The following is a 26,808-nucleotide window of genomic DNA, read 5'->3' as shown; positions in this document are numbered from 1 at the left end:
TTGGTAGATCTCAGTGAGGATAGAGGCTATTAACGAGGAGGAATACAAGTCAAAAACAAGTATTGTGATGGTAAGTCAGATAAGAGCCTCTGCTGTATGCAGCCGATGAAGAGCAGCTTATATAGCAGCAGGAAAAACTAAACTCATGCTGAAGCTTTATTTCTGTTTGTTACAGAGAGGAGAACAAATCTGAAAGAATCAATAGCTGCTGAAAAAGGTGGTGTCTGAGTGCAAACGTAATTACAGAGCAACTCTGACATCTCAGCTTTAGAAATAATCATGGCTGTAATGACATTGTGTACTATGTATGTCCAACACTGCCTCATACCTAAAAGACAGAATAAGTCAATTGCCAATGACTCCCAAAACGACATGTAGAGTGTACCTGCGTCAGGTGTACTGGACCTTATGTATGTGACATAAGTCACGCAAGTCACACGGTTAACATTGTAAAATGGCAGCAGTTTAGTTTGGGTTCAAGCACTGAAACTACTTGTTTAGCCTAAGGAAAAACCTGTGGGACAATAAAAAGTCCCGTTTGTTTGATCCATCCTTCTTACGTGGATTTTCTTGCTCTTTATACTTCGTACTTCACTTGACTTCCTCCTTTTCTCCAGCCATAATTACTATGGCCACTAGAGATCGCACCTGAATGTAAATGTAAAAGAAAATATGGGTTGTAATAAGGTGTCTGTACAGATGACCTGTACATTTGGTGAGCAGAGGCTGGCATGTCTCATGCTGTTCAACTGGGTTTTGTTGCTGTTATGTAATATAACATTAATTACATACATTATGTAACTTACATAAAATACATTATGAATGTTGAACTTCTGAAACTGACATACTTGTTTTAATCTGAAGCATGATCTTTTCTTAAACCTTACTAGTAGTTTTTGTGCCTTTATTTTGAAAGTCTACCAGGCTGCTGCATAATCATTCTTGCTAACTTTACCATATGGCCCTGCATTTGCAACGCTGATTGTGTAGGTGTACCTACAGCATCATAGGTTGAAGTGTAGCGTCACTGACTGTTTCTGTTGGGGTGCACTTAAAGGCCATGCAGGGGTGGTAATGAAGGAGGGCCAAGTGCTTTTCTTTCAAATTGATTCTACTGGTTTGGGATTGAATCGCAACCATCACTGAAGGCATAAGTTGCTGTTATATGTGTTGAAGCCATAGGCTTGTACTAGAACTAGAGGGAGCTTAATTACTGACCCTGGCTGTTATCTATTGACGCAGAATCTATAGAAACTGGGATAATGGGCTGTTTGTTAGTGTTGCTATGCAGGACTGGTGTCTTTTCCGTGTTCACTTTCAACACTGATTCCTCCATTCCATTCCATTCCTGTACGTGGACACAACAGCCGCGTCTTCTCCTGAAACCCATCCACCAGTGAACGGAGCAGAAAATTGCAGGTTTTTTCCCCTTGAGCTTGTTAGATCTGTCTGGTTGAAGCCCCAACTTGAAGCAGGTGCTGCTCACTAAGAAAGGAAGGGAAAGAGAAGAACAGTGGAGGAAAATGAAAAGGTTTAGAAACTTACAGGTGATAGAGGAAAACTAGAGGGGAACAGAGACAGTAAAGAAAAATAAGAAGAGGAGCTTAAGAGGGACAAAGAAAGGCAGAGACAGACAAAAACACCTCTCTGTCCACACTGGTCTTGTCTTTCTCTCTCCTTAATTCCCTTTTTTCTCTTTCAGTGCCAACAAATTGAGCTGTGCAGGAAGGATAAAGAGAGTGATGGCTTCCTTATCTCCACTTCATACACCTAAATAAACCAGACAAAAGGCCTGTGAAAAAAAACACAACCCATTCATTTCTTTTAGTTATGATTTATTAGATTCATTTGACCCATGTGGTGAGAGGAGGAAAAGAACACTTTATGTTTGGATTGGCCTGCCTCCCATCTGAACACACACACACACACACACACACACACAAACACAGTCAGTGGTGCAGGTCGGCAGAAATTGCCTGGGATGATTCTACTTTTTTTTTTTTTTTCATTTTTTATCTGTTTTCAGATGAAGGTGACCTGTCAATGGGTAATCTGTTGCTGGGGCAATGTGGCCCGAGGGTGGCCATTGTTTCCCAGCAGCACTGCTGCAGCTTCTGCTGAGAATTAAATCTAAAGACACACTAATAGAATTCACCAGCGTGCATGTCGGTGTGTGTGTTGACCAACATTTAAAGTTAGTTGCTGTACTCGCGTTACAGATGCTTTAATTGTATTTTGTGTTGTGTCTGTGTGGAGAGCACAGACGGCTTGTGACACAGCTAGTAACTTGGCTCTATGGCAGTGTGAGTCAGTCAGTTGGTTGACAGTTGTGGTTCAGACTGAAATATCTTAACAACCACAGGATGGTTTGCCATGTAAGGATGAGTCCTAAGGTAATCCAAATCCTAAATTTTTCACTTATCCTGTGAAATATCTCAGCATCTAGGTGGACTGGTATAAATTATAATGAATGCAACAATAAATCCTCATAACTTTGTTGATCCTTGGTTTATGACTAAAAATCTGCAAAACTAACCAGGGATTTCCACATTACTTGCTTGTACTGAAAAGTTTATGTGGTAATGCTAGCCTTCTAGCTTTGCATGTGTTTTGACAAAGAGTGCTATATGTCCTTAAACATTGTGACTAATATTTCATGGTTAAAGTTGTATTACAGAAATATTTGTATGCTTGTAAGAGCTCATTTATATTTTTTATCCTTCCTGTAGCTCCTACAGTGTTGAAGAAAAGGAGTGAAGGAAAAGAAAGTAAATTTGTGTTCAAAATAAGGCTGAAGATAAATAATTGCTTCTAGAAACATCAGTACGCTCCACTGTAACATCAGCATGTTAGCGTTTTCATTATGGGCATGCAGTCATGGTAGCATTAGCATTAGCTTAAAGCACTATTGTGCTCAAGTACAGCCACACGGAACATAACCATAGACAATAACCAAGACAAGTTTAAGACAGAGAAATTACTAATCAGGTCATTTCTTTACATTTTGACAAGGGTTTTTATGGCCTTGGGTTTGAGGAAAATACACTTCAGCTGACAACTATTGCTTAAGCTTTTAATGAGAAGAACAAAGGCTCCAGACTAAATCAGTACATGGTCCTAGAGTTGAGGTTGTTTTATCGACTGCAGATAGTGAACAGCCTGAGCAGTGAATCTGTCCCTATAAGCAGCACTGATGACAGGCAGTGTGCTCTTTGTGTTCTGCTCTGTGTGATGTGCTTATGTTGGCACCGGGCGTGTTTGTATTTTCCTTCTGCATGAATGCAGGCTGGGTAACGTATGCTCATGTGCACCTCAGCTCTGGGGGGAAGGTGAGTGTTTAGTCAAATAATATGCCTCTGTCCACCGAATGTGGTGACCTGATGTAAATGCTTTGTGTTCATGCATGAAGGCCGGAAAACCACCAGCCACCTTCATTTGTGTGTGTCTGTGTGTTTGTCTGTGCTGTATTATGCTTCAGAATCCTAGAATATTTTATATATTTTAAAGGGTAAATCAATCAAAATGCCCCACAAGCATTTAAATACAGGAATGTCAGCACCTCCACACTGAACAATCAACTGCATGAAAAGATAAATTTCCTACATATTGCAGATAGAAGAGCACAGACAAGAGTAAGCTAGCCAGGGTAGAAGTCAGACCTGCATTCTTTATTCTTGTATGACACAATATGATACGATACAATATACTTTATTGTCCCCGTAGGGAAATTTGACTTGGACCCAAATTCTGCACACAAAAATGCTTCCGCAACTGTGGCACAACAAACTACATAATAAATTTCACTTAATCCACATTGCACATTACAGATATGGCACATATTGCTCATGCCCCATGGTAAAAAATACCATGAACCTCTTGCACTATCCCTGCAGCCTCAAACGGCATTATTTAAAAGTTTTAAGGAGGTTGCAAACAGTTAAGTTTCCAGTAGAAAATTATGTTTGTAGCTGGTACATCCATGAGGTTTAATGGTAATTAAATCCCCTACGCCTACCAGCAAGTGATTTTATCAGTAGTACCAGTACGGTTGCAAGGGGATGGATATATTTTCTGTGATTTTCTTGGGGCGATATTTGCCATTTTATTTTGCTAATGTAATGGTCTGCAGAGTGACAGCCGCTGCTCCGCGACATGCTCTCATCCAGCGACGCGGTACACACCCACTCAGCCGGATGATGAGAGCGCTGAGCTGGATGAGGAGTGAGAGGTAAATAGCCTGCAGACTTAGACTCTCTGCACTCTTTTCAGGCGGTGAATTAAGGATTTAATTCAGCCAAACCGGAGCTGGTGATTGTTGGAAGAGTGGACACACTTAACAAAGGCGGTTTTGAGTTTTACATGCTTTTCTGTTGAGTTTGAATGAAGTGTGTTTTATGAGGAGTTGATGAGGCACTGAAGCTCCTTTTAGTCCGGAAAAAGAGAGAAACCTGAATTCAGGAGGCAAATGGTTGTATTATAATGTATAACGTAATATGTGCAAGAATTTTTTGACACTTTGTGAGTTTATTTTGTTTACTGGATGGACTGAACATGCGTAACATAATGAATTTGACGCTTGCACACATCTCCCAACTGAGACTCGAGAGGGCGGGAGGAGGTGGGAGGGTGGATGAAGATATTACCAATCAAGACTAAATCTTCTCCTGGCTGAAACCTACAGTCATAAACAAGTGACTTAAGATGAGAGCATCTTGATGTACCAAACAGCTCTGAAAAATAACACCTACAGCAGTCAGTGTTATTTGTTTTGCAGCTACAAGTCAGGCTATATCTGTGGAAACCTTTCATTCCCTGGTCACTATCAACCTGTAGCTACAACCAACTGTGAAACAGCAAAGATATATTCTAGTTTGTAGTGAGATGGCATTGAGATGTGCAACTACAATCAGACTGTACTGTGCAAAACAGAAATTATTGCAATCAAAGTAAACAAACAAAAATTGATGGCTGATAATGCAGCTGCTACTGGTTGAGAGTGTGGGTGGTACCTGAGGGTGCTCTGCTGGCATGTCTTCTAAGGTACTTAATGTTTTATAGATATTTAGTGATATTGATTCACTGAATTGCCTCATTCCAGTGAATAATAATATACTGAAGTACTTAAGCTGAGTACTGAAAACATACTCACATTTCTTTTCTGTGGTTTTGTAAAAGGTAATCATTTCAGAAATTTTGCTCAAGATGCTTAAATATGAGCTGCTGACAGTTTTAGACTCTGAGGCTGAGAATAATTGGATAAGTGTGGACAGTTTTGTTATTCCAAAATGCAATCAGATGCCTGATTTATTAGGGTTATTTAGTCCTGGAATGAATCCTGCCTTTTTGAAGGTTTTAATATTTAGTGTTGTTGAGAGGTATTGATTAATTTTCATGGTCAGTTTGGATACTGAGATGAGTTTCTCATATTCTGTCCAGCCCAATTAAATCACTGAAGGTTTAAAAAGTACAATGGACACCTCCCAGTAGGGCAGCTCGAAAAATCATAATGATATTGAAATCACGATTATTTAATACAGTTATTAAGTTATTTAGAATCGTAGACAGAGCTAATAACCTCATGGATTTATAACACAAAGCTTTTTATGCGTTCCTGGATAAACAGGCTGTCTTTTTATCAGCTACAGATAAGTCAAAAGGATCAGCTTGTGATTGACTGAGGATTTCTCTCCTCCTGCATGTCTGTGCGTGTCTGAGTGCAGCTCTGTGTCAGCGTTGTAACATTTGTTGGCTCGTCTCCCTCCCTCTCTCTGATTAAAACAGCTGACAGTTGTGTGGAATAAGTTCATAATGTCACACAAACAGCTGCGAACACGTAACTCAACAGTGTCCTGTCCTGCTTGGCTTAAATTTGAGTTGAAACCCAAAACTGGCTGGACAGGAAGGGTGCGCTGCATTTACAACACAAGACAAAACACAACAAACTTCCATGGCATGCAATATTTTATATCATTTTGTCTTAATGATCGTGGGAAGCCAAAATCATAATTGAAATTTGCTTAATCACCCAGCCCTACCTCCCAGTGTAATACAATACAAATTAGAGCTTCAAAACTAATCTCAAAGTTAAATGAACACCTCTCTAAAACAGTTTCAACAAAAAGTCAACACCATGTGCTTTAACAGAGGATTATTGCAGCACTGTTGTGTTAATTAGCTGTACCTCAGCTGCCAAATGTATTTGAGGGGTCTTTCAAACCCATTTTTCCATGGCTGTTTTTTTCTTTTCCCATAGTTTCCTATGTTCTTGAAGGTTGGGATGGCAATATGTCAGCTACCTTGTTGCTGTTGCAGCACGTGGTCTACGTCAAGAAGCTTTTGTGATAGGATTGCAATAAAGCATACACAATTTCAGAACTTTGTTAATGACCTTTGAAAGTACGTGAAAAATTGTTCACTGCAAAATCTTGGCACTTATCCAACACATTATGTTAAATATATACTGTATAAATGGATCCGTGTCAGGCCAACTGCAGGAAAGAGCCAGCCTCACTACTCTTGAGAAAGTTGATGCAAGACAACCCTTCTTCTTCAAGGCAAGACTCAGACGTCAGTGGCTGCTTTTGATGAGCTATTCAAAGCTTGATATGTCTTCAGTCTTTTCTTTGCATTTTCTATACATGCATTCAAACCAGGGTTTACAACACAGATGCTGGAAATGCAAAGCAACAAGGATGGATTATATCCTGTCAATAACTTGTTTGAAATGTGGGGAGTGAGGATGTCCTTCATCGTTTTGTATGTGCCTTCAGAGAGCACTCTTAACAACGTGCTCAGACGTCCACACAGTCAACTTGTGAAAACTAACCAGGACGCTACAACACAGAGAATTTGAGGTGCAGGTTTCAAATGATCAGCCAACAACTTCTGCCTCGATGTTACAGGTTCTCCCAGTTACCACGTAGAACTTGGTACATAGTTAATATAGTGACTAAAGTATAATATGCAGTAGAACATCCATTCTGAAGTCATCTATCATCAGTGTCCAGATCAAATGTTGCAGACTCGCAAACCTGTGAACTTTCTGAAAGCACTGTCCTAACAAGAGGTTGATCAATGCAGGAATGGAGATCTTCAAATGTTTTCATGTACTGAAAACAAAAGGTTCAGACATTTAATACAAAATGTGAAAAAATAGAGCAGATATGATGATGATGATAAAATGCTATCTAGCCAAAGGTGTATATCTTTCTCTGGTACATGTTATGATGCCAGTGTTTACTGTTCAAAATCTGAATAAAATTTATTTCAATACTAATGGAAAATGTTGCCTCATCAGTTTAAAATTGGTGTCATTTGAAATTGAAATAGACTTGTCCGGGGTGTACCCCCCTCTCTCGCCCAGTGTCAGCTGGGATAGGCTCCAGCCCCCTGCGACCCTTCAAGGATAAGCGGTTATGGATGATGAATGAATGAATGAATAAAATTGAAAAACATTGAAATTGAAAATGAAAAAGAGTGTCAGTATATATCAGCAAACTTTACATCAAAGATGTATCAAGCCAAACTAACATAACTCTCCTCAAAACAAGATAGTGAGTCACATTTCTGTGTTGTTTTGGTCATTTGTGTTACATTTAAATGCTTGTTCTTAGTTTCCTGGTGTGTGTCAGGAAACTAAGAACAAGACAGACAGTATATTGAAACCATTTGTTGTGTTGATGTCATCTTTGGCTCACTATTTATGAGTTAAAATAAAAGTAAAATGGTTATCAATTCATTTTACACCATATCTAAGAATGTTTTAACAGTTTATAAACCTAAATACACAATACCAAAAATGTCATGGTGGAATCCATAATGGAATAATTAAAGTCCATTAAACAATTAAAAGTTAAACTGATAATGTAAAATGACAAAAAATTAGATGTTTTCAGGCAACTTGATGGAGCTGAACTATGTGAGGAAGAGTGCATAAAGATTCAACAAGACCTCCGGAGAGTCACATGACAAATTAAAACACTGCTGTTTGCTTCCTTTGGGTCCTCCTTTGTGCATCATTTGTGACGGTCACACATATTATTATTCAGTGTTTCAATTAAAACATATGAAGCATGGAAAATATCTCAGTGCCAATGCCAAAAAAAATGAAAAGGTGCTGTATTCTGAGTGGTCAACCAATATGTTTATTACCAATTTTGAGTAGGATAATAGAAAGAATTGTGCATGAACAGGCTAAGTCTTGTTTTCAAATAACAGTTTATTCACTAAAGCTGCTTCCCACTTTATAATCGTAAATCGTAATCATGAGTTAATGTTGGAAAAAAAACCAAAAAGTTATGCATTGTTATGGATAAAAATTAGTTTGAGCGATAGAAGGTAAATGGCAAACTTAACTGGTGTCATTCAGATGTTAAACGTGAGTGTCTTATGGTTATAATGTCAGTGTATGCTGATGACTCCACAATATATTTATACAAATCTTAATTGGCAGTTGAAGTTGGTTGTAGATTGGGTCAACAGGAATTGGCTTACTTTGAATGTGACCAAAACAACCAGCATTGTAATAGGAACGAACTTAAAAGTTTTGGGAGTTATCATAAAAAAAAAATAATAATACCACAGTGATGCTGCTGAACTTCCTGGACTGTAGTGCTGAGCTGACACATCATCAAGGTCAGTCTTGGGAGTCTGTGTGCCAGCACTCTATCAATCACACTGGGTCTCTTAGGAGTACTTCGGGGGGGAAAAAAAGCCAGGTCATCCAGACAGGGCGGAAAAGAACTGACTAACTCTTGAGGTGTAAGATATCACCTGCTGCATGATGAGGTTCATACACCTTTTCTTTACACCACCTGTGGCTCCTTTCATTACGCTTGTATCATCATATGCCTGAGAAATGAGCTTGGTCTTCTGGTCATCAAGGAGAATGGGGTTCAAATTACCCAAAAGTGCTGTCGTGACGGAATCGGTCAATGTCGCAGATCATAAGCTCCGGTTGATGCTGACTGTCTTTTGTTTTATCAGCCTGGATGGAGAAAAAGCTACCACACTGCACGGTTTTAGATGTTCCAAGAATCTGTAGATTCTAGTCATGCTACAAAATCCACCAATCCTCTAAAAACATTCTGAACTGATTTCTGAACTTTCATTTTCATCATGGTCACGAAGGGATCACTCAGCAGTTCCAGGCTCCTTGACTCTTGACTCTCTTTCAGAAGGCACTGTTTTCAATGACTTAATTGCATTTTCTCTCTCCATCCTAGCTAGCTAAATTACACTCTCCTTCTGTTGCACAAAGCTCTTACAACTCAATGCTCAACACTTCATTCTGGCGCACTTTGTTAGATGCACAATGAGTATATATATATATATATATATATATATATATATATATATATATATATATATATATATATATATATATGATTGTTGAAGACAGGTTGCTTCGACGGACGTTTCTCACTTGTCACACCTAAAACCAGACCCACAGCTGCTGGTGGTTCCTCCTAGGATGCTGGTTGGTCATACCACAAATGGATAACTTAAAGCCTAGCAAGATTGATTCTCCCGTGATCTCGCAAATCCAGCTGCCTCGCAAGATAATTAGGGATGGGGATAAGTAACTGCCTTCAACACACACTGAGTTCTTGGTCACGCCGATTGGTCTCACTAATGACCCTGCAGTTTTCAGCAATGTCCTCAGGGACCTGCTCAATACCTGTGCCTTTGTTTATTTTGATTGTATCATCATCTTCTCTAATGCTGGCCCCCACGCTACGGAGGTTCAGGACAATTTTCCTCAGATTTAGCCCTCCTGTGAATCGGAGGAGAAATGTGGCTGGACCTTAGGACAGCAGAGATGTTGGGCCCAGATTATCTGTTAATGTGAGGGTTTTACAGATCCAATCTTCACCCCAAGGGTGATCATGAAATTGCTGTCATGGCACCTAAGCTGTGGAATGAATTGCCATAGACAATTGGTACTGCTACTTCTGTATTCTCTGTTAAACATCAGCTAAAAATGCACATTTTTAAAGTGGTTTTTAACCTTTTAACTTTAACTTTTATTCCTCCTGGATAATATATTTTTTCACTTGTTATTCTGTGTCTTTATCTGCCAGGATAATTTATTAGTCTCTCATATCCCTTGTTAAAACACTTCATAACTGTGTTAAGAACAGTGTTTTACAAATAATTAAATTAATAATCAATTTACTGTAATTATAATAATAATAACATTATGACCTGTGTTTTTTACTTTTCACAGAGGACTATGTAATGAAAAAGTGGTTTGATCTCAAGTTTCTTCTGTCATCATTTTTGGACAAAGTCAAGTCTGTGTCTTTGTTACCCTCCCATTGCAGAGCTTGCAGACCTCCTCTCTGAGCTGCTGTCTGTATCCTCAGTGTGTCTCGCTCTTTTTGTCTTTGTTGCCTCATATTCCCCTGAGTCCTCCGCCCGCCACCCCCCACCCCCCTCGTCTCCTCCATCCCTCAAGTCATGTAGATCCTTGCTCTTCTTGTCCTTCTCCTCCTCTTTTCTTTCTGGTGAAGGGGAGAAAGGGTAACATTTGGATTGGTTCAAACCGTATATCTGAGAAAAGGCCAGCCTGACATTTTACACAGCTGCTACATTTTATTACACTGCGCCACAGCGTGTGTGTGAGCCTGTGTGTGTCTGTCTGTGTAGGGTCTGGAGGGACAAACGTGCATAATGAAAGATGATATGGAGAGGGAAGAGAGATGAAGATATGGTTTATAGATTGAAGCATCCCCTCTCCCTCCATCTGTACCCTCTTCACTGCCACATCCTCCTTCTCTATTAACCTCATTCCTTCTTTTTCCCATCGTTCTATGAGTTTCCGTGCCTCTCTCCATGGTCATATCTTTTCTTGTGGAATATTGATGCGGATTCCATGTCTGCTCAGTTCATTCTCTTTACTGATGTTTTCTGTTTTTTTCTGACATGCAAGAAAATAAAAATTAAATTTGAGGAGACTTTTTAATCTCTTTCATAGATGGCGGATCATGCAGATGCAGCAGCCAGAAGCTCCGTCAAACATTTTGGTTTTTGATAATATTTTTCTCCTTTACTACTACTGAGGCACGCTTACCTGTAATCGAAAAACACATCAACATTGGAAAAGAAAATGCAGTGATTGGATTTAGTGCTGCAAATCTTGAGAAATCACTGCCCACAACGTTTTCCACCAACCAGCCTGTCCAAACACCACTGCACCCACCCCAGGAGAGGGCACCAGGATAAGGCCACATGCAGACAGAATCAGGTGTCATGGTGATTAGCCACGGGGTTGTGCAGCAGTGTACGGGTGTTGGGTGTCTATTTGATTCACTGGCTTTCTCACTACCACCGCTCCGTCACCTCATTCAGTGTAAAACCTGCACAACCACAGCTGCGCACTCTCACACAAACAAATGAGCAGAAAACCAAAGGGAGCTCCTTGGCATCGCTAATTTGCAGCATAATCTGCAAGTCAGACATAGAAGCTGGGTACGTGAAATAAACAAAGAGAGGGCACAGCTGGGTGAACATCATCATTTGGTTCATGAGCTCCACCTGGACAGCACCCTGATATTTCAGGCTGACTGTGGATCGGTCTGATGCCCAGATTGAGTTTATCCAAAAGTTGAGTTTGCTTCAGGTTTTTTCTTTAGCATCCCTGTGGCCACCACTGCTGCAGCCCAACTGCACTACCGGCATTCAACATGAATGAGAAAATTGGTATTGTCACAGCTACGTCTTGAACAGCTTGAACAGCTTGGACCTAAGTGTGCTCCACTAGCCAGCCTACTTCCAGCAAAGTTGCAGGAAAGCCCAAACCCAAATGGATGAAATAAGACTGAGGTTAACCCTGGCTTTACCATGACATCCCGAACCAAGCTATTGCACTCACACAAAGGAACTATGTTCTGCACTGACAGAACACAAGAGTCCAGAAAGACTCAATGTTTACATCAATGATGGTTGGTGCTGAAACGTAATCAAACTTGCTGGAGTGTTATTGAATTTTTAATATTAAAATGCTGATGACATTATCTGTCCAGAGAATTCAGTGCAGTCATATGACAAAACAACCAGATGGTGTTTTGATTGTAGCTGGCAATTTTAATCAAATACACCTCAGGACTGTTTTACCTAAGTTCCAGCAGCATGTTGACACCCTGCCCCCAGGGGGACAAATACCCTTGCCCATGTTAACATGAAAATTCCTGGCAGCTACAAAGCCTTTCCCCACTCCCACTTTGGACAATTAGACCACATTGCTCTGTTTCTCCTGCCAACTTAGTCCCAGATGATTAGAACGGTCAAACCATCAGAAAACAGTGAAAGTGTGGACAGATGAAGCTTCAGCAGCTCTACAGGACTGTTCTGAGTGCATACATTCAGAGATGCCACCACCCAGGAGGACTGCATCACTCTTGAGGGATATACATCATCAGTGACATATTGCATCAGAAAATGTGTTGATGGTATAGTGATTAGAAAGACATTAAAGAAAGCCTGAGTGAATGGAGAAGTGAGGGTTTTACTCTGTAGTCTTTCAGTACCATGACAAGGAAGCATATAACACAGATGTAGCAAGACTGGTATCAGAGAGGGAAAGCAGAAACATTAGGACAGACTAGAGAGAGACCTCAACACCAACAGCAGACATGTGGCAGGTGATCCAGACCATCACAAGCTACAAAAGTGCTCCCATCATGTGCGAGGCCCTGTCACCAATATTTTATGCTCGATTTGATCCTCTCAACAAAGAGTCAGCTGTAAAGTCTATTCCAACTCCAGAGGACCCATCACTGTCAGACACCACAAAGGATGTGAGAGAAATCCCGCTAAGAGGGAATCTGAGTAAAGATGCTGGGCCTGATAACATCCATGGATATGTAGGCTAATAAGAGCATGTGCATTACTAGCATTATGATGTCATTCCTGACTTTTTTACATATCACTGTCACAGGAAAGTGTTCCCTGCTTAAAAGTCTGCATTGTGTAAATGACTACCACCCACCCTGAAGCTCTTTTGACAAGACAGAGCTGCTCTTCTTCCTGGTAAGATATCTCCCATCCTTGACCTCTCCATTAACACTGAGAACTCTGGTGCCTCTGGGTCGGACTGCTTGACACTGGATGACCAGCTGTCCTTCACTGTGGACATGGTTGCGACAACCTTCTCCTGTAGATTCATGCTTCATAACTTTGGGAGGATATAACACTCCTGGCTGGTACGCCTGCATGTTCCATGCAACCTCTGCAGCTCATCCACACTCCTCCAGTTCTCCCAACATTACACCACTCCTCTGCACTCTGCACTGGCTACCTGTGGCTGCTCCAGTCTGATTCAAGTCCCATCCAAGTGCCCATCCTACATTCAGGACATGGTCAACTCATACACCCCAGCCCATCCACTACACTCTGCTACTGCCAGTTGGCTTGCTAAGAAGACGGCCCACTTGCTGCACAACAACAACAGTTTGCTGCTCTGGCTTCACAATGGAGGAACAAGCTCCCCACTGACACCAGGAAAAACTCTATACATCTTCTGTCACAGACTGAAAACTCATCTGTTCAGACTTTACATTTGCCCACAAAAAGAAACAAGAAACTCTTTTTTCTAAATGTAGCTTGTGAAGCAGTTTATGTAACGTTTGTACTGTAATTAAAAAATACTAATTCTGAACTGATATTGCACATATTGTATATATTTTTTGTACATTTATGTATGTTTATAATTTAATTTTCGTTTTTGCTTCTTATTGTTTATATCCTGTGCTAATTTAAATATTTAAATATCTGTTTATGTATTCTCTGAATGTATAGCATGTACAGAGCTACAACTGCATTTCAGTTTGCAATCCTGCCTTGTGTAATGACAAATAAAAAACCCTGAATGTTGAATATAAATATAAGCCCACAGTAATAATTCATGCACGTTGGATGCTGTGGTACGTACCCCTTCCTTTATGCTGTAGTTTAAAGTGACTTTACACTTTTTGATAAATGATTATGTTCTCATATTGTGTCAGCTGAGACGCTCATTTTGATTCATGTGATTTTGATGAGACATAATTTGGATGTCAAGTTGAAATTAATAATTTCTTGTCAAAAACAATTTGAGGAGACCTCATTTTTCTGTCTGCTGCTTCTGTCATTAAGTGTCTATCCATATTGTATGGAACTACGTGTTCAATAATGGAACACATGCACAGCCTACTGGGACGCGGCTCTGTGCAAAATCATTGAGGAGACGGGATGAAGGAGTGTATGAAGTTGTGTGGATCTCACACACACACTGATACGTCCTCTGTACCTCACTGGGGATCTGCACTGCAGTCACTGTGATAATGGCACAAAACAAACAAGAAAACTTTGGATTGCTTATGTGTTGCATGTGCTTCCACTGATCTCAAGTTAAACTTTGTACTTTACCTCCCAGGACATGGCAATTTGATTTATTTGAGGATGGACAACAAAAAATATCTGTCTGGTATATAAAAGGAATAATTCACAACAACAACTTGCAGGCAGGATATTTCCACTAACAGTATGACCTGCCAACAACAAATCACAAATAAAAATCAGTGCTCTTTATTTATATTTTGGGGAAGTATGGTTTTAAATTTCTGTTGTCAACATCTTGCAATAAATGCCTTTTTATTATTCTATCAATTATGTATTCAAACAGCTGGAGCTGCGGAGGTTCATCATTGGGAAAATATAGCATTAAAAAAGAAAAAAGTTTTTTTTTTTTTTTCACTCTACTATTCAGGAAAGACAGGCTGTATTTAAATGTCAAGCCTGGAGATTGAAATAACTGGAGGACACTGTGGTTATTTGAAAATGAAATGTAAAAAAAAAAACAGAAATGAAAGATGGAAAGGCTTAAGTGGAAATGCTCAAATTGAAAGTTTATTTATATTGAGACACTATCTAAGAGAAAAGATACTGTATGAAAATAATGACTTTTTTTTAGGGCTGCAACTGAGGACTATTTTCATTATTGATTAATCTACTGGTTAATTTTCACAATTGTTCAAATGCTGGAGTCCTTACATTTTATATGGCTCTGTTTGTTTGTCCAACAGTTTAATATACATATACTGCCTGACCAAAAAAAGGGTCACCACCTGGATTTAACTAATCAAACAGGTCAGATCCTTCCATTGGATAATTACTGCAGTGATTAATATGTTTCAGCTGACAACATATTATTTAACTCTAACTGATGCAGTGAGCAGCTTCTCGCTTCTTAAACAAACATGTCAGGAGACAAATCCTGTGGTCGAGGAAAAGATGTGACTCTGTTTCAGAAGGGTCAAAGTATCGACCTGCATCAAGCAAAGAAAACAACTAAGGAGACTGATTAAACTACTAAAGCTGGGTTAAGAACTGTCCAACACATTATTAAAATGGAGCTGGATCAGCTGAATAAATGTAATGTAATGTAACATGCAACTTTCTGTTATGCTGTTTTTTCACAATACCATACTACTACCTCACTCGACTATAATTTAGAAATAAAATAGAAATTTTATGCTGATATTACACATACTGTATATATATATATATATATATATATATATATATATATATATATATATATATATATATATATATATATATTTTATTTTTTATATTATTTTCCTTTTTGCTTGATTACTCTGTTTAGACTGATACATCTGTCAAAAATGGAAACATGTATTGTGTGGGAGGTGCTTGTGTAGAATGGTCGCGACCAGCTCCGACAGATGTGGCGCAGCCATGCCTGGTGGAAACTTAACCAAATAACCAAACTATGAGCATTTCACATTAATTAAACATTAATCACATTTAAAAAATGGCTTTCTGGCTGCAACAGATGTGGCCATTGTGCTTCGGTATCAGACACTGAAGGACAAGGACAGGATTTGTCACCGGCCGTGACAAATCAATGGTACGAGAACATGTTGGAAAGGCTGCATCTAGAGCCAGTGTAGATATAAAGGCCTCATTTTAAGGTAACAAAAAACAGTTATTTTCAGGTGGTTGCACACAAATGAAAACAAAGTTTTCATTTAATTTCTGTCATATTCTGCCCCCCTAAATCGAACACTCTGGACCTTTAATAATAACAACAAGCACACAAGCAGTTCAGGCATTAAAAAGACTAAAGACTACAGTTTGTTTTGTCTCTGCTTTTCTACATGTGCTTTGGAGTTGACGAAGTGAGACTGGTGCAGCTGTTTGCTGTGGACACTGAGCTGAGAGCATCAGATCTGTGTCAAATGACAGAGATAACAGCAGAATTGGGACACTTTGAGCTGCAGTTTGATTAGAACCACAGAAAATACAGTCTGTCAGCTGCACTGTAATGTGTGGTTTTATTAATTCCACCATGAAGTCCTTGAAAAGTCTGCAGCAGTGTGCCACATTCTGTGGCTTCTTCATACAGATTAATACATCAGTGCTTTCTTGATGTTTGTATTGTTTTATTTAGAGTATTTTGGACTTTAGACCCTGCATGCAGATGAAATATCATCGCCGGGCCACTGAGATGAACTGATAGTGTGAGATCACAGTCAGAATATACTGTGGGTTCAGTAAATGGAATCCAACAGGCTGCTCAGGCATCAGAGCACATTCTGAATTGGAGAACAATCCAACTCTGTGGGGACAGGAAGACACCATTTATGAGAAAGAAATGCAGTGATTTCTCCAGACAGAACAAAGCATAAAAAGGCTTTCTTTGTGGGTGAATATGGAAATAGGGCAGTGCAGTGCAAGGGGTCCTCTGAGACACTTTAATTATGAATAGAAAATGAGAGAGACGGAGCAGAGAGGATGCTTTTTTCTTTTTTTTGTCTTTCCCTCTCGCTGATGTCTGTGACAATGACACCAGGACATGTTGTGGTAGCGATATGCTTTGTGTGTCTGATGGAAACACAATGAAGGCAGGTCACAGTGGCATCGTTTCCAGCATGCAGACCACCCACCGATGTGAGGATTCATACAAAACACAGGTCAGTGTGAAGTCTTTACATGTGGTGTCACAAAAGGAACTAGTTTATTTCACTGTTGGACATCTTCAGAGTGGAGTTGAGCCCAGCAGGACACATTTTAAGAGCCTCATGCTTTTGTTTTCTTTATCTGACCACACTCTTAGAGCCATCAACAACAGCAAGATACAGAAATCACTGAGAAATGTCACACAAGGTTCACATGGACATTTAGCATCCCATATGTACAGAAGGTGAGAATGAAAGACAATAGTCATGATTAATACGAATAAATTCCCGATAAAGAATATATCTGTCATTTATCAAACACAGTGTCTGCAGTCGTGTGTTAAACCTTTCAGATATAATGTACGTTGACAGGGTGTGATATGTTATTATGATATGACTCAAGAGCTAATTTTATTCATGTTGTAAGTATTATTTTTTTTAAATGTGAAACATGAAGCAGCTCATTTAAAGGACGCAGGCATAGGATTTGGTGGCATCTAGCAGTGAGCTTGTACGTTGCAAGCACCTTGTCTCTCCCTCCTTTTCCAAGTGCATCGGAGAAACGTGAAAGGTAGCATCCAGATCTGTGCTACTGTCGAAACACGGCGGTGAGGAGCCGCTCCCTCCGGTTGAGACGTCCCCTATTTACTGCTTTTCACACTAATGGTAGTTTATAACAATGGCGCATGGCCTGAAGATGATTAGGTGCTTTTATGTAAAACCTCCATCTGCAGGAGCTGTAAAAAAAGTGAAGTAATATTTCCTACACCTTCTCAGTCCCAACAGCAGATTGGTCCAGATCTGGAAACTCGTAAGAGGTAAAAAAAAAAAAAAGGGGGGTTCGTAAAACAATCCCCTATAGAGGGTCTAGGGGTTTCCTCCCCTAGAAGAAGAAATTTATGATTTTAACACATTATAAACAGGTTGGGAAAGATTTGATAAGGTACGTTAAGACACCCCTCAACTTGATTTGGCAGGTTAACGTTACTTTAGTGACTAGTTAGCTAACGTTAACTTAGTTCAGCAACGTATGACGTAGTTGGCAGCAAATGAGAAAAGAAGACAATGTAGTTATCTTGAATGTGATTGGCCAAAAGACTCATGATGTCTCACCAACATGACAAATGTTTTCTTAAATGATCTCTGGCCTCACTGCAGTCTATGGGTAATTATTTGCCATGAATCAATTTTCCGTGGGTTTTATTGCATATTTAGGTTTGATTAACATACATTTGTGCACATTTGAATATACGTTTTAATCCAAGTTTTCTTACTTTAAATTGTTTTGTCACTTTATTTCCGTATTTCTTCAGAGAGAGCCAAATGTGGATTAATACGATGCTGAGAATAGCTCCCGGCTGTTCAAGTAACATTTGCTAAAAACTACAGGTTTCAAAAAATGAAACTACATATCTGTGAAGAGAAAGAATTACAGAGCAGGAACTTTTTGGTGAAGTTAAAGAAATGCTGCATGTTTGCTGGGATTTCATGTTGCATCCGCCACAAGAGGAGGGGACAAAAGTTTTCTTTCTTCTTCAGAGAAGGACTTATAGTAGGCCAATGTGAATCCTTTGTCTTTTCTCTTTGTGTTTGAATAGGAAGAGATTATTAGAGCAACCTGGATCCAGGAGAGGGGAACAGATGTGTAAACAAACATTAAAGTCTTCTGCTGCTCCGATTGGGGTTGGACATGAAATATTCACCAATAGGTGTGCGTGGCGTGGCACTCGGCTGTGAGCCAGGACGCTCATCACTCCATATCTTTGTTTCCTTCCACTTCCCTCTTAAATGGAAGAAAAGCACTAGATGAGCCAGATGGCCGCAGCTCCCAACCACCCCAACCCGCATGAAATATTCAGCCAGGATCTGCAATCTTTATGATTGTCTTAAAATAGGAAAGAAAAGACGCAAACACCTGTTTGTAGGTTCAGCTGCCCTCTCCCAAAACTCCCCTCCTCCTGTTCCTGCTTTGCTTCTTCTCCACCCGAATCACGTGGATATGAAAACATTTGGTAACCATTTACAGAATATGGCTGGAAATTTCTGCGTCTCTGCTGCAGTTGTCACGTTCCACACTCCATCCCCGACTCAGAAAGAGGCTGCCCGCTTGATTTGGTTTGTTTTAGCATTAAATGTGAGGTCGAATTTTCTGTGTAATAATATTTTTTATACTTTTATATGTTTTTTAGCTTCAGTAAACAACATGCCAGGTTGTTTATGTGTAGTAGTTATGGGTTTGCTTTGTTAACCCTATAACAAAATCTGCATCATATTTGGGACATGAGTTTGTCTGTAACATCAATATGATCAACATTTTCCAATCAATCTGATATGTATTTTCTTTTCTCTGGTGGAATATCACATGTGGGGGACGTTACTCTGGATAAAAAAGTAAATTATCAGTGCACTGCAGGCAGCATCCTGCCTGTGAGTGCAAAGTCCAACATGGCTGCCTTCATGTAGTGAATCGCACATTTTTGGCATTGCAATCATTGCTATGTTGAAAAAGTTACAGTAAGAATAACAGTAACATTGTTACTAATATTTCAAAATGAATATTGAAATTAGAGACAACCTATAATGACTTAACATTTTGTAACATTTGAAAATCATGCTGAAAATGTGTTTCAAACATAATACAGCAGGTATAAGAGAAAATTTATTTGTAAATACTTCTATTATAATCTATTGAATTTCATGATGTAATCTGCATGATGCCCACCATATGCATAAATACAAACTAATGTTAGGATCACTAGTACAGAGTTGAACCCAAAAGCACGACAATGACCGAGGTGTTTTAGACAAAGCTCACTTTACTGGGAAAAAAACAAGTGGAGTCAAAACCAGGAAATCAGGGAGGCAAACAAATCCGACAAGGAGCAGGCAGGTAATCCGGAGTTCAAAACATGCAGGCAGGGTCCAAACACAGGTGATACGGAAAAAGGGGAAAACGCTGGAAAGCTCGGCAAAAGAACACACAAGACAATCTGGCAAAGGGCAGGAGAAAATGGACCGGTATAAAAGCACTGGGGGACTGATGGGAGAATGGGCCACAGGTGTGGAGATGGGCGGGGAAAACCAGGTGCAGGCAATGAACGGCTGCATGGGCTGAGAGGGAGGCGTGATCTGAAATGACAGGAGAGTTAATGATGAGACAAGAAACCAGATGAAAAACAACTAAGAGTTGGAATTCCTGACAACTAATTTAAGACAGAGATGTCATCTTAAGATAAATTTAGGTGAAAATTTAGCTATTTATATGCATTTTTTATATATGCAACCTGCTTTCATTATAATCACTTGGATGTTGCAAACAGTTATTATCAACTGAGCACTTGTGCAATTGTCTTTTTTAATTGATTGTAACTAAAACATTTGCTTGGATATCATAATTGTACATTATATTGACCACTTAAGTACACATGGACCAAGCTGCCGACTGCTAGGTAAAATAAAAAAAGTTTCTAAAGAACCAAACCAACTGAAATGTGCCAAATGAACAACACTTGGTATTTTGTCTCTAAAATCAAAAGTATTGTGATCATTTCATTTTCATAAATGCCCAACACATGCTACAAACAAATGATATGATATTCTCAAAAGGTCCACTTTAGTTAAAAAAAAATACAGTTTTCTGGGAATTAGGGGCTTCTGGCACAACTTCACTTACTTCCAGGGTGCATGGATAAGAGCAAAAAGGGCCCAACAGGTAAAACTCCAGCAACTTATGTCGTATATAGAACAACTTTTAATCTCAAACCAACATATTTCAGCTTGTGGATTCATGTCATAATGAAACATATTGCAAAAAACAGAGTTTAGATGGAGTTTAAATGGAGTTGAAGCAGAAAAAAATCAAAAAGGTACAAAAATATATATAAAATACAACTAATCATAAATTTTCAAGTACCTATCAGCCAGAAAGATAGGTAAGGCATATGGTCACGTGGCTTCAGGCCAATTGTTGTCCCAGACTTGTCCAACAAGGGACATGGGACACGCCATATTTGGTCCATAAACTGTGTAGTGCAGCCAAAGTGGTGGTATCAAGATTTTTTTTATGTGACAGGCTTTAATCCTGAGCTTAACATATACAATAAAAATATATATTTAAAAAAAAAAAAAGCAGCATTGCAAAACCAGATAAATGAGAGATATTCAGGAGCCTCTATAAAAACATATGCCCCCTGGAAAATAGCTGTTGAAATAGAAAATCCAAAATGCTTTGGCTGGACTTCATTACTTCTATTCCCATAAAGACTAAAGATGAATTGTTGCTTTTCATTGAAATGTCTAATGGAGCTGCTGTGTTTCATAATTCGCTCTTTAAGGCAAATGGATGTTTCATCTGTGCATTTTCCCACAGGGACACTAGATAACCTTTTTTTTTTGTTTCGAAGATAATGAATTCCTTTTCTGGCCTGCAATTTAGCAAATTTAAACATGGTTTATAATTATGAGCAGCTCCAAGTGAATTATACATTAATTCAGATATTTGTTTTTTAGTTTAAAAAAGACAGATCTCTTAAAAAGATAGATGAAGATGAATAGTTAATCAAAGAATCTGAAAATCTGATGATTTCCTATCTAAGAGTAAGTAGTGTATAGACTTTCAGCTGGGACCATCCTGCCTGTTGGCTGCTGTAAGAAAAACTCCTTATCATAGTGTTTTAATAGGAGACCGGTTGTTTGCCACGTAACTGTCATGTAAACGTCACTGATGTGATTCCAGCAGGGGGATCATTGTTGTACGTCATAACCCGTCTCTTTCCCACATTCCCTCTCTGCCTCCTCACTCGCTGTCCAGTAAAAGTGAAAATGCCCGAAAAATATCTACCTACCCATTATTGCATGAATTTAAAGCAGATATTTCTCCAGGCCGTTCTCTCTGTGAAACTGAAACTGAATCCACTCCTCGCTTATTATGTGACTGTACTTATTCTCAAGAGTTCTGGCTTGAAGTAACTCCACTGATTTATGTAAGTTTAAATAGACGGACACCAATATTGTATAAAGTCTGTATATATCCAACAAAAGGTGCTTTTAATCAGGCCTGTCTTTTATTTTGGCCCCTGCAATTAGATGTAATTGCAAGTGAGTTGTCTGTAGTGCATCAGACGTCCCATAAATTCTCTTTTCTTCTGTGTTCCAGCTCTCCTCTGTCAGACACCTGAACATTCAGTGAAGCACAGTTACAGATCAGGTGGCACATTCACCGTCGCCTCAGTGAATTTGTGTTCGAGCGTGTCGTGGTTAAAGTTCTGCATCTTGTCAGCGTGTGTGTGTGCGTGTGTGTGTGTGTGCATGCCAACGTTCGGCCTTAATAACACTACCTTATTCCTGGGAGAGTTATCTGTTCAGAATCAGTGGGGACCGAGATCTTTCTCTCTTCCCTCAGGGAGCCTTTTTCCCCAAAGACTCACTCTGCTCCCCAAGATTGCAATGATGAACAACAACACATAACACCTAGAAAGTAGGCCACAAGCGTGCACAATCAGTCCTGCTTCCAGTCAACTTTTGTTGGAGAAATGGGAGGTCGCAGATGGAACGGTGGAACGCTGCAGGTATACAGGGAAGAGTTGTGTCTTTGTTAGCATACAAACAAAAACATCTCTTGAACTGCCGGCTTTCTCACAACCATAACGTAAAGACAGACAAAACTGTTAAAATGTCGTCTAACAAGACTTCTGTGTTTCTGCCTACCTTTAACGACAGCGCTGAGAGTGAGATGAGGAGGAAGAAAAGCAGATTTTTGGGATGTATGATGACAGAAAAGAACGTGGGGGCGCAGGCCTGGGTACAAGTGGGGTTCTACATGAGAGAATAAAAGTGATATTTTCTGATTTTGATACACTTGCATCTATCTGACAAGCAACACATTATGATGAATGTAATGAATGTATTGGCTGAGATATGGGACTGAATCTAGCTTGAAAACACCACTGCACTGGTTTTTAATGCTCTGTCGTGTATAACTCATAAACTGTATATGTGTGTTTTTTCAAGTTGGGTTAAAAGTTTAATAGTTAATACAGGTGACAAGTTATAAATGAATGTGGCTCCATAGATTTGATGCAGCTCATAATTAATAAACTGTTCATATAATTATTCATAATTAGCTGAAACAACTGATGTTCAAGGGAAGCACACAGCACACGTTTACAGTGAATCAGGACTGCATATGATTTACTGTAATTCAGGAGCGGAGTGTAGCTAAACATACCTGTACCTTTTCAGCAATCTCTGATAAAAATAATTCAAAAAGTTTCTGCTCAAGTGCTTGAGGATGCATTGTTCTGCAGTGTTAACATGTTTTTTCTGCTGAAGTGTCCTGACATGAGTGGCTGTCGGCTCCTGGAGGATTGTAACCTGTTGTACCAACGTGATGTGAGTGAGGTTGTTCGGTTCATTGTTATAGTTTTCTTCCCAGAAACAAAACGTTGTCTATTTATTTCTGGATCATAACCAAGATCTCGTTTATGTTGCAATATGAAGATTAAATTAATCCGATCAATCAATTTTACTTATTTTTTATGATAATCAAATCTAACTGAAAAAAACCTTTAAAATCAGACCACAGTTATATTTTACTTTACTTAAACTGTAGACGGTCATTGTTTGTGATGACAAATGAAATATCCAGAAAAATTAATTCAACTAAAAAGAGTCATCATCTGCTCTTGACAGGATAGTTGAACTGTTATTTTAATATTTGAATGTCTGCACATAAGAGATTGTTTTCTTTGAGGAAAACACTGCAGGATTTCTAAACATTCATTACGTCATAATGAAGAGTTAAGTGTTTATAGAGGGTGAAAGTCATCACAGCATCTAATGTACCCACATACGACTTATAGTGATGTATTCTTTCTGATCCCACCCTGTGTCCAAGTGCGCCACCAGCCCACAAAGGGAGCCTGACCAAGAAGTGTCCAAAAGTGCGTTTGCAGTCCATTGCTTCCTGCCCAGTGTGTTTGTGCAACATGTCAATGTGGATGGACTGCTGGGTTCACAAAAACAGATTCTTTGGTGGGCTCTTGTGCGTAACTTGTACTACTTGGAGGCAGAGATTTAAAAATAAATGCACTGCACAGAGAAATCAACAGGTGTTGACGGTGAGGACAGACAGGATGGACATCTACAGTGTCTGAAACATGATGCATCACTGGCAACATGTCAAAGAAAACACCACAAAACTTGACTTTTCTTTTCAGTTTTGACTGACTCATCAGCTGAGCTTGTTGCAGGTTTAAATATTCTTGATGATACAGATCATATTGTTTATCAGCAGGTAATATTTCAATGCAAGTTGTAGATTTAATTATAGAAAATGTAACACTTAATCTTTCAGTTGTTTATTCCAACATTAATCTGCGTGCACACATAAGCACATGCATGTAAGCGGTTGTGCATGTGCGTGTATCCATGGCAGCCAACGCACTGAAAATACATTCCCGCGCACATTTACTTCCAGCTTTGGAGATTTGCTGCTTTTCCTTTTAATATTGTTTTAATTATATTGAGGGGATTTTTTTAACCTTTACTTGATAGAGCGCTGAGGAGAGATGGGAAAGGGAAGAGAGGGCCTCATGCCTCCACACATAATTCACACTCCACAACGTGAGTTACCAGGGCACCTCTTCCTTTTAATCATTTTGAGGTATGGAGTATTGGTTGGACAAAACAAACATTAAATTATGACGGTGTCACTTTGGGCTCTGGGTTGTTCTTGCCTTTTTCTGTCACAGCTCCGTTCTCCCAGTTTCCCTCCTGTCCCTCTGCCTCAGTAATTTTCCACTCTACCTGCCAGCCACTCCCACGTCATCAGCTCAACTCCACTCACCTGCAAGCACAGCTGCAGCTCATCCCCAATCAGCCCAGTATATAAGCCTCTTCAGCACTCATGCAAGACTTTCTAGCACTCCTTACCTGCCTGACCTTCTGTTGCTGAACCTGTTTGCCTCTGACCTGCCTGCATCACCTGTCTCCCAGTAAACTCACCAGCCTTCTGTGCCCGACCATAACTTCTGCCTCAGTGTCTCTGGTTTCTGTCTGCTCACCTGATCTGCTTGGGTGCTAATAAAGGTCATTACCAACTGTCCCAGACAACTGATCTGACCAACTGATTTCCAGAGTGCTGCTTTTGGGTCCTAAAAACACCCCTGACATTTTCAGAATTTTTACAAATGGAGAAAATAATTTGCAGATGAATCCATATTGAAAATAATCATTAGTTGCAGTCTGATACACAACAGTTCAAAATGAGCATCACCTCAACCAACTATAGCAGTCAAATCCTGCTATTACATTAATGTCCCCAGTCAAGACTGACACATCAGGTCCTAAACTTTGAATTTTGAGTCCTAAAAAAGTCAGTTCTTTCTGCAACTTCAAATATTGAACAAAGCTGGAAGTTGTTGCATCTCCATCTGAAATTCTAGAGCTGCATGTTCTACAAACTGCGGTTTGTTTTTTATTGACCAATTTGTAGTTTTTGCACATGAAGAAATGATGTTTGGTGTCATGTTTTTTTTCCAAATGGAGCTCAGCAATGTAACATTAGTTCTTCATGTTTCTCTCCTGCAACTTGATGGGATGCTGTCTGATTGGTTCAGATAAAGTGGATCTGAGGAATTAAGTGTCAACTTTCTGAGATTGAATGGAGTTAACGGTGATTGACTCAGGAAATGAATTTATTTGTGTATTCATGATAGGAATTGATTTAATGACAGACTTTTTTTTGTATTTGGGCTTTGGGGAAAGTCCAAGTCAAGTCACGGGTGTTAAAGTCTAAGTCGAGTTGCAACTCTTTTTTTTGATTTTGTTCAGTTCTAAAGTCAAGTCCACACCAACTGAAGTCACACACCATGAACATGGCTTCTCTCATTTATGTGGCAACATAATCCCAATTCAAGGTCCAGGTATTTTCTGAGTCTTAAACTACATCTCATGGCCTTCATCAGTGACTGGAGATGGCTCAGGTGTTATCATGTGATGTCAGTGTTGAACATTGATGATGTCATAAAACCTCACAATGAGATACAACACAAATGTCACTGTGTGCTTTCTGTCTTGTGCTCAAAAGTTTATTTCCCTGTTCTTACCACTTCTGTCATATGAACACATTTCACCGACTTACCACTGGTCTGTCTGTGTGTGTGTGTGTGTGTGTGTGTGTGTGTGTGTGTGTGTGCGTGTGCGCTCGTGACCTTCTGATGCAGAGCCCCAGGGCAGGGCAGCAGCCATCCTCTGACCTTAGCAGAGTTTGGAGAGCTCCAGTCCCCTGGCTGTGGAGCGTCAGTCTGCAGAGAGGCCGCTGCTGCTGATGGCGGGGGGAGGGGTCGACTCCATCATTGATCCAAATGGCCGTTTTTGTCATCAGTCCAAATATGAATACAGAAATGTAACCAAACACTGAGCTTAGTCCCATCACACAACTGGGCTGTGCTAAAGGTCACACTCAGTGTTTGGTTAAAGGCCAGTTCAGGACACACTCTCACAGGGAGGAGAGATGCTGCTGGACTGATGTGTGTGGGCCCAAACTTTCTGCCATGTTTCACTTCTGGTCACACTTTAACTTCGAGACGTTCCGCTGTTGGAAGTCAGAAGTGCTGTGATCTCACTGAACGGGATGTGGCCAGAAGTGTGACACGCTTGAATGTTTCAGCCCACAGCAGCAGTTTGGTGAAACATTTCGAGGCCAACGAGCTCTTAAGCTCAAAACAAAGTGTGCAAATGTCAGTTTCTCTAACAGCGTCTCAAAGTCCCTTTTATATGGGGGGGGGGGCTGCATCTGACAATTTTCTTGCCAAAGCAGACACTTTGACGCTTGTTCCCACTT

The sequence above is a fragment of the Lutjanus erythropterus genome, chromosome 5, assembly GCF_056507025.1.
Source record: "Lutjanus erythropterus isolate fLutEry1 chromosome 5, fLutEry1.hap2, whole genome shotgun sequence".
NCBI lineage: Eukaryota > Metazoa > Chordata > Actinopteri > Lutjaniformes > Lutjanidae > Lutjanus > Lutjanus erythropterus.
This window is presented reverse-complemented; position numbering follows the sequence as displayed.